Genomic DNA, 8018 nt, shown 5'->3' with positions numbered 1-8018 from the left:
AACGTTCCATTATATCACCATCTTATGAAGCATGGAGTTCAGCTATTATTTTTCATAAAATTACGTCTGTATGCAGAGTTCATTAAGGCCTAACCCCAAGTCTGTGAAATAAGGGAGAACCAGTCAGAGACCATTCTGACACTGGATTCAAATCCAACATCAGTATTAGGTTAATGCGGAACGCAGGAATATGTGAATCCAGTCTCCTAATGAAAGGCAGATGTTGGGACGCCTGGGTGGCTCAGTTGGTTAAGCATCTGCCTTCGGCTCAGGTCATGATCCCAGGGTCCTGGGATCAAGTCCTGCATCGGGCTCCTTGCTCAGCGGGGAGACTGCTTCTCCCTCTCCCCCTGCCTGCTGCTCCCCCTGCTTGTGCGCGCTCTCTCTCTCTGACAAATAAATAAATAAAAATCTTTAAATAAAAAAAAGGCAGATGTTTACACCAATGATTTGAGGATGCCCAAATGCCCGAATATTCATATAGCAGTGCAGGAAGATAGACACAAATGCCAATGCTGACCATCCTTCCAGGCCTTAGTTTGGCAGCTGAATGAAAGATAAAAGAGTTCCATCCAGACTAGGAGAAGCTGAGCACTGATTTGCTGAAGTCCCGAAAAGCTGGCAAAATAATTAAAAGCTTTAGAGAATACTATAGTTGAATGTATCAAAAAGGCTAAGGTAATGGTAAGTACATAAAAATCTATAAACACCTATAGTACGCAGCAGGTATGAGTCACCAGAGGGAAGGGAAATTAAATGGATCAGAAAGCAGTTATCTTTCTCATGTCTTTGAGGAGGCTGTTAGCTGGAGAGCAGGCTACCCACTGATCGTAGCCTTCACGATACAGTTCTCGGGGGCTGCTCATGTCTGCCTGACTGCCCCCCCGCCCCTGTCTTTGGACATGTGATTATGAGCAAGGTGTATGTGTGATCCACAACTGGTCTCCTCCTTCCTGGTGTCTGGGAGGGTTCTCGTCTCTGCTGGCAATGCGCTATAAAAGCTGCGTAAATCCCGCGACCCGAAGCGATGGGGCCTGATGAAGAGTCCCCTTGCCCTGGAGGTGGGAGCAGCGCTGTTAGACTTTCAGTGGCAGGAGACAGGAACCCCCCTTCTGCTCTGCCAGACTCCCCACGATGACTCCCAGAGGCAGTAGGTTCTTTTCAATGGTACGGCCACCCCGGGTGTCTTGTCTTTTTCCTTTATTGAATTGCAGGCACAGAGAAAGGAGCACGCTGTGGGATTAGTGAAGGTGGCCTTTTCTTTTCTCTGACGTCACCCTGAGCCACAGGAGCCCTTTCCTTCTTGGATGTTCCCACGGGCTTTGCTGAGTCTAGCTGCCGTCTTAATTATATTTTCCCTCGGTTGGCAGAATATACATCGGCTTAGTCATGTTTCTATTTCCTCCAGGCTCAGTGTGGCTGAGAGGGAGTTTGGCTAAGTGCAGACACAAAGACCAGGTGTCCCGTCTCCTAGTGCCTCGTCTTGCCCATCTTTGAATGGTTCCACCTCAAGGACGGATAGATGTAAGGACTAAGGCACATTACAGTAATCTGCAAACACTGGCCTGGGGGTCAAATGAGAGTTTCAGTAAAGCAGTGTTTCCCTGGCTGTATTTTTTCAAAAACTGTTGTCTCCCCACTCTCTCACAGTGTCTCCCAAAAAATGCTGGGGTCCCCAGGCAGTGCCCAGCACGGCCAGTTCTCCCCTCTGGTGCCAAGCATCTGCTCATCGTTCCCTCGTTGGGTATCAGGGCAGTGACGGCACTCCTGGGGCTGGCAAGGGTATGCTCGCCCTGGTGCGCTGGATTTGAAGATCTGAACCTGGGTGCTCTCTGCTGACACAGCCGAGTCTAGTGCAGTGCGTGGTCCCTGCAGAAGCCTTGGAATTTTTCCTTATGGTTACAGAACTGCAGGCCCACAGCAGTGGCTCTCTGACCCAGGACAGTCCCTCTCCCTGACTTTCCTGGTGTTTCCTCCTAAGCCTGCTGTGCTCCCTGGGACTCTGCCTAGCTGAGGTATTTGCAGCCAATTTCAATCATTGCTTGTAGCCACTTTTCCAAGGACTGACATACTGTGGGTTAGACCTTTAGAGGGACAGTCGTCATGCTGCATCTAAAACCCATGCTCCCCTCAGCTCCGAATGGGCCTGGCTTCTTGTTTTGACTTCTCTTCCCCTGAGTGAGTTCTTCCCCCAGAGACCCTGGGACCCATCAAGAAAATGGACTTCTCGAACCCACAATGTGCCTCCCCCCAGACATGCCTGAATCCTGGGTCAGGCACAACTCAGATCAAACTGGAATCTCTGCTAAATAAGAACGACAGCCACAGTCCTTTTACTGTCACTTATTTGAGTGGGGATATACCACGTCTTTGAACGTCACTAGAACTACTGCTGTCGGTGGTTGGGACCATTACGATGACGTCATGCCAACTCTAGCGAACACCTGTAATGCTGGCAAGGGCAAGCGAGTAACTCTCTTTGAAGGATGGAGAACACTGCTGCAGGGGTGAATGTTCTGGAACAGAAATCAGGCAGGTTTAGACACCAGTGTCAGCCCCTAAGCAGGTCAGAGTAGTTCCAGGAGCCCCGATTGGCTCTTGCAGAGTGAGGGGTTTAGACGACCGAGCTGGAGGTTTCCTCATACGCTTGCCATTCCGGGCCTCTGCCTGCTTTCTCTACTGAGGGCCCGATCAGCACACCCCTCAGCTCAGGCGTGGAGCACGGTGGCCCTCACTGCTCACCACCCGCACCCTCACCTGCGTGCAGCGGACCGGGGAATCAGATGACGCACGTTTCTGCTTGCCCGGAAGGCCCCCCAAGAGCAGGGGGCCGGACTTGGAGGCATCTCTTCGGCTTCCATGCGTATCTTTTCCCGTTAGGGCCAACATTTTTACAACCATCGGAACAGAAGTCATGTTCCCTTAGTCTGGTGAACTCAATGACCTCATCGAACTGAATTTCTGGACCTCAGGCTGCAGTCACCCTGGTAGGTGATGCTGTGTGAGCCTTGTCGGCAGCGAACCTGGCGGCCTGTGTACAATGACAGTCTGAGCCTACCTCATGCTGTTCTGCTCCAGTTTCCACGGTAGGAACAGACACCAAAACGTTCTGCCAAGTCCTCCCAGTCACTTAGCCTCACCTGAAGAATGAGGGATGTGGTGGCCTGATGTCTAACTTCTGTGATCCGGCCAGGTGCAGGCTAACTCAGCGGCACGGACCACGTGCCTGGAGTACAGCGGACGTGCCATGTGGGACCACGCGCACGTGCACGCACACGCAGCAGGTCTGCATAACAAAATACCAGTCTAGAGCAGAGATGCTCTGAATTCTGGTGAGAGACCTGCCATTAACTGTGGCTTCAGCTCTGCAAGGCACAGCCTCTCTGTGGCTGGCGTGAGAAATTCACACCGGGGTCCTCCCCATGTCACCTGGCTTTAGAGGATGACCCTTTAGTCGCAAAGACATGTTTTTCAGACTTCACTGGACTGTTCTCCTGCCACGCTAGGAAACCCTTCTCCTCCCAACAAAGTCGTATGGAGGTGGGTGTCAATCACTGAGACATCTGTAATCATATACTGAACACTGGACGTGCACAGGGAACAAAGGTTAAGGAAATTATGGCCACAAAATGGAATGTTGTATAGCCATTAAAACTTCCAAGAGGTTAAAACAATGTCATTTCAACTACCATTCACTAATTAATCCAGTTAACCAATATTTGTGGAGAGTCTGTCATTTGTCGTATGCTGTGGTCAGTCCTGGGGCACGAGGACCAACAACACGGACGTGGCCCATCCCCTGTGGAGCGCACCGGACCTTACTATATGCTGCGTCATGGGCTAAAAGCATCACGTACTTGATTTTGCCGAATTTTCTCAACAACTGATGAGGTAGGTCTATCATCAGTCCTCATTTTATGGATGAGGACACCCCGGACCAAGGAGCCAGTGGAAACTCCCATGCACGTTGGTCCCATTTCTATAAATACGCAATGCTTCCTCAACTACCTTTCTAAAGTCATTGGAATTGTGTGTAAGAGGCGTCTCAAACTTAGGGAATTAAGAGCACACCATTTTACACCGGCGCTCGTAGGAGGTTCTGGGATCCCACTTCATACTTGATTTGAACCCCATTTTGCTTTTTGCAGATTTATAGTAAAACAATTATACTGACAAACTGTGCTACACCCCCTCCCCTCAGTATTGATCCCCAAAGCATTATTCAAAAAAGGACAAACGGCCTGAGAGGCAGATAAATTGATGGCCTGGTTTAATTTTAAATGGCATGAATAATGCTGCTTCTCTCTCTTCCCCTGGAGCCTATTTCAATGTCTGATTGACAATGATTTGTGAAATTTTTCTTATTTAGCAGGAAGAATTAGTCTGTTTTAGTATTCAGAACACATCACTGTATTTTGCGGCTAGCCAAGTCCAATCTATATTACCACAGAGCACGAACACTGTGGGAATCAGAAGGGCCTTGCTCTGAATCAGGGTGTTTCCACAATAAACTGAGACTCAATGCATTTTTCTAGAACAGCCAGGGGCCCTGCCCTGGCCAAGCAAATAATCCGTTCTCCGTGAGTGACCGGTTCACAATCGATGCTCCCTCTAATTGTGAGCAAAGCACCACATCATGTCATCTGGAGAATGAATTATGAAGGCGGAATGTACAAAGGCTGGCCTTTTGTATCATTAGCAAATAAAACTTACATGGCTTCAATATACATGTTTAATGCTATGCAATTGTGCAATATAAAAATAACTATAGTAATTATGATTTGTACTCAGTTGAACCAAATGTTTACGGATTTCTTCTTCTCTCTTAGTTTGCCATGATGTTAGCAGGTAAAACGTGGTCCTTGTACATATCTGTATTAACACATAAAGGCTCCGGCTTTGACACATCTGCTAGAGCAGTTTCCTTCATCTCTTCTCCGTCCCGTCCCCAAGCTTGCGCGCCCATCGCAGCTTGGAGCTTGGGCTTGTTCGCTCCAGTCTTCCCTTCCGAGAAGGGGATTTGCCCCCGGTGCTCAGGCTCACGAAACTCTGGACACAGGGAGCGGCATTAGGGAGGGTACAGGTACAGCTAGAATGTGCTGGGGACCCCTGCCTGCCAGGTTCTTGAGGCAGAAGGAGGACACTGGGAATGGAAGGGGGCTAATCTCCTGTTGCAGGTTTAGTAGGGAGAGGTGGGTCTGGGAGGGCGGTGTTCTCAGTTCAGGTCTCCAGCCATCATGCACCTGCTGGTGGCCAGCCCTGCAGCCTGTCCCCAAGTCCCTCTAGCCTGGGGCAATGTTAGACCAGATGCCAGTGCCTACAGAACCAGCCTTGTGAGTATCTGGAACATTCTTGGTGCACAGGGTAAGAAAGAAGGCTTTCCTCCTCTCCCACGAATGCCAGAGGGGAACAACACCTTCTATTCCACCATCGTAAATAAAAGGTTAAAATGCCCGAGAAGTGATAAATTGCAGCTCCCTCACATTGCTGCCTATGGTACAGTGAAGACACACTAAAAACACGGACGAGCCTCACCACCAGTAGTTGGGTGATTACTTGTACCCAAACGTTGGCTTGCATTACTTCAACTATGCTTAGTTTCAAGAAAGATATTCTGGGGGGTTAAATTTTTTTTTTTTAACTCTAAAGGTCACTTTACCAATCAGCAGCTCCAAGAGCCACAGTCAGGCCCTTCCTCAACCAGGTAAGACAGGTGAGAGGGGAAAGGGGGGCCCTGCATTGGAGTCTGTGGTCCAAAGCGGTCCAAGGAAGCTCACCCTGTTCTCTCTCTCCTGCCCTCCCACACAGTTACTGGATGCTGTCTTGTGCCCAGCAGTGTACTAGCTTTTGGGGAATTCATATCTATTGGGGGTTTTAGTTTATTTATTTTTCTTTTTTCTTAAAGATTTTATTTATTTAATTGTCAGAGAGGGACAGAGAGAACACAAGCAGGGGGAGCAGCAGGCAGAGGGAGAAGCAGGCTCCCCTCTGAGCAAGGATCCTGATGTGGCACTCGATCCCAGGACCCTGGGATCGTGACCTGAGCCGAAGGCAGATGCTTAACCAACTGAGCCACTCAGGGGTCCCTACTGAGGGTTTTAGACAAGTAAGCAGGCTATTACATTCACCCCTTTCTCTGTCCACATTGGAGGAGTATGTCCTGTGGGGCAGATGCTGGCTGTCACTGGGCAGTGGTGGTGAGTTCAGTCAACGGGGTTCCACTAGGCAGGGGGGTAAGGCCTTCATGGGGAAGAAGCTCTAGGGAGGGGCCCTCACTCTGCGTTGGGGCACCCGGGAAGGCAGCCTGGATGGAGTGATGTCTAGTCACTTGCAAGGGGAGTCAGAATGAGTCAGGCGTCACGATGGATGAAGAGCAGCCACAGAAGGCTCCCATCTGTGAAGGGACAGTGAGCACAGCACAGACTCTAACTGGTGGTATCTGTGGCACCTGTGGTCCAGTGGGCACTGCTGAGTGGGACAAGGGATCACCAGTAAACCATCCAGAGCCTCACCTTATGATCTTTCCCTTCAAAGTCTCTTCCAGAGTCCCCTTGGTTGGAAGAGCACAAGGCCGGCCTCTCACCTTGAACCCTGGAGCCATTCTCAGTTCCTGTCCTGCCTCCTGGGGTACGCTGCACCCACTGCCCACACCTTCCCTCCCCAAGCCATGTTCCAGGCGTTCTCCCCTCGTGGTGTAGACCGTCCACGCTTGCCACAGAGCCTGGTCCACAGCAGGTTCTCAACAACTGTTGGATGAATGAATAAAGAGTCAATGTGCTTGACATTCTGACCTCCTTCTAGGCATTTTCTTGAGCCTCTGATGTCTCTAGTCTCTCTTCCTCTCTTCCAATCCAGGCCATATAAAGCCAGAGTTTAATTCTTTAACCAACTAGCAAGTAACTTAATCCTTGGAAGCCTGCAGCAATTTCCAGAAACACCAGAGAGTCCCCAAGGTCATCAGAATCCAGTTCTAGGGAGCCTGAAAGGTGTCCTAATCCAAGCTCAAGGTTCCAAGTCCATCAGCAGATAGGGGGGAGATAGTCTTGGGATGGACTCTCTCTCTCCCTAAAGCAGGGTAGAGAAAACAGTGTTGAAGAAGAGGGTCAGCTCCAATGATTGGGTCTTTCTAAGAACAGCAACCCTGGGCCAGGTGCCCTAGAGTGCTTGAGGGAACTGTCTCTGACCCAGTCCTATTTAGAGGGTGGACACCGGGTATCAACTGAGACCTTTGTGAACCTCAGCGTTGTTATCACTACCCAGGTCCTGAAAAAATGCTCTGCTACTATTCCACGGCCCCAAGCCAATGGAACCTCAAGAGACTGAATATACAAAGGATAATGGTCAGCCTGTAAGTAAGTGACAACAGCCACAACCTGCAGTAACTGGCCTGAGAAGCCCAGCTCCCACTGGAATCGGCTCTCTCTGCATGTACTTGGGCACCTGTAGGTTTTAAAAGCCCTCTAGTAAAAGCAGAAATAGGCGGTGAGGGTTGAGTCTTTGGGCTGGACCAACACAGTGGGGAAGCCCAAGGGCAAATGATGGGCAACTAGAGGCCATTCCCACTTACAGCATTCTCAGACAGTAAATGGAAGTTTATTGGTGGATGGATAGCTTCTTGGTAGGATCGATCCATAAACCCTGCTCTTTCTCCTTCCTTTCTGTGTACCCTAGAGCTAGGGAGTGACAGAGCCTCTCTGAAGTTCTTGGCTGTGCAGAGAAGGGTGGATATCTGAAAACCACTGGAGTTCTATGAGGGAGGAGAAAGAGGAGCTAGTGGTGAGGAAGGCACCCACTGGCTTCTGCCAGGGGCTAGCAGACACGCTAGCCATGAGGCTTACCCAGCCGGCTAGTTTAAAAGTTCCATATGCTGCTATCTTAAAATAAATCTGTTGGTTTGGGATCATGGCTGTAAAAAATAGACATAAATAAATCTGTCGGTTTGGTGTCATGGGCTGTGGTCATGAAGGGTAAATAGTTGGAGCCCCTGGGCATCTTTAATACGACTTTCCCAATGAGAT

At 49.7% G+C, this 8018-nt stretch overlaps 1 protein-coding gene and 1 long non-coding RNA gene across 2 annotated transcripts in view; one reads left to right on the top strand and one right to left on the bottom strand.

Moving 5' to 3' along the window:
- The window catches only part of CNTNAP2 (contactin associated protein 2), a 1777718-nt gene that overhangs the window by 63434 nt on the left and 1706266 nt on the right, over positions 1–8018 (bottom strand). The gene's annotated exons all lie outside the window — the stretch shown is intronic.
- LOC117795233 lies at positions 2964–6765 on the top strand. The gene is made up of 3 exons (XR_004619128.1): positions 2964–3891; positions 5650–5704; positions 6535–6765. It is a non-coding gene; the product is annotated as an uncharacterized LOC117795233 (long non-coding RNA).

The sequence above is a fragment of the Ailuropoda melanoleuca genome, chromosome 1 (genome assembly GCF_002007445.2).
Source record: "Ailuropoda melanoleuca isolate Jingjing chromosome 1, ASM200744v2, whole genome shotgun sequence".
Taxonomy (NCBI): domain Eukaryota; kingdom Metazoa; phylum Chordata; class Mammalia; order Carnivora; family Ursidae; genus Ailuropoda; species Ailuropoda melanoleuca.
Note: the sequence above shows the minus strand (reverse complement) of the source record. Positions and strands in the feature narration are given on the sequence as shown.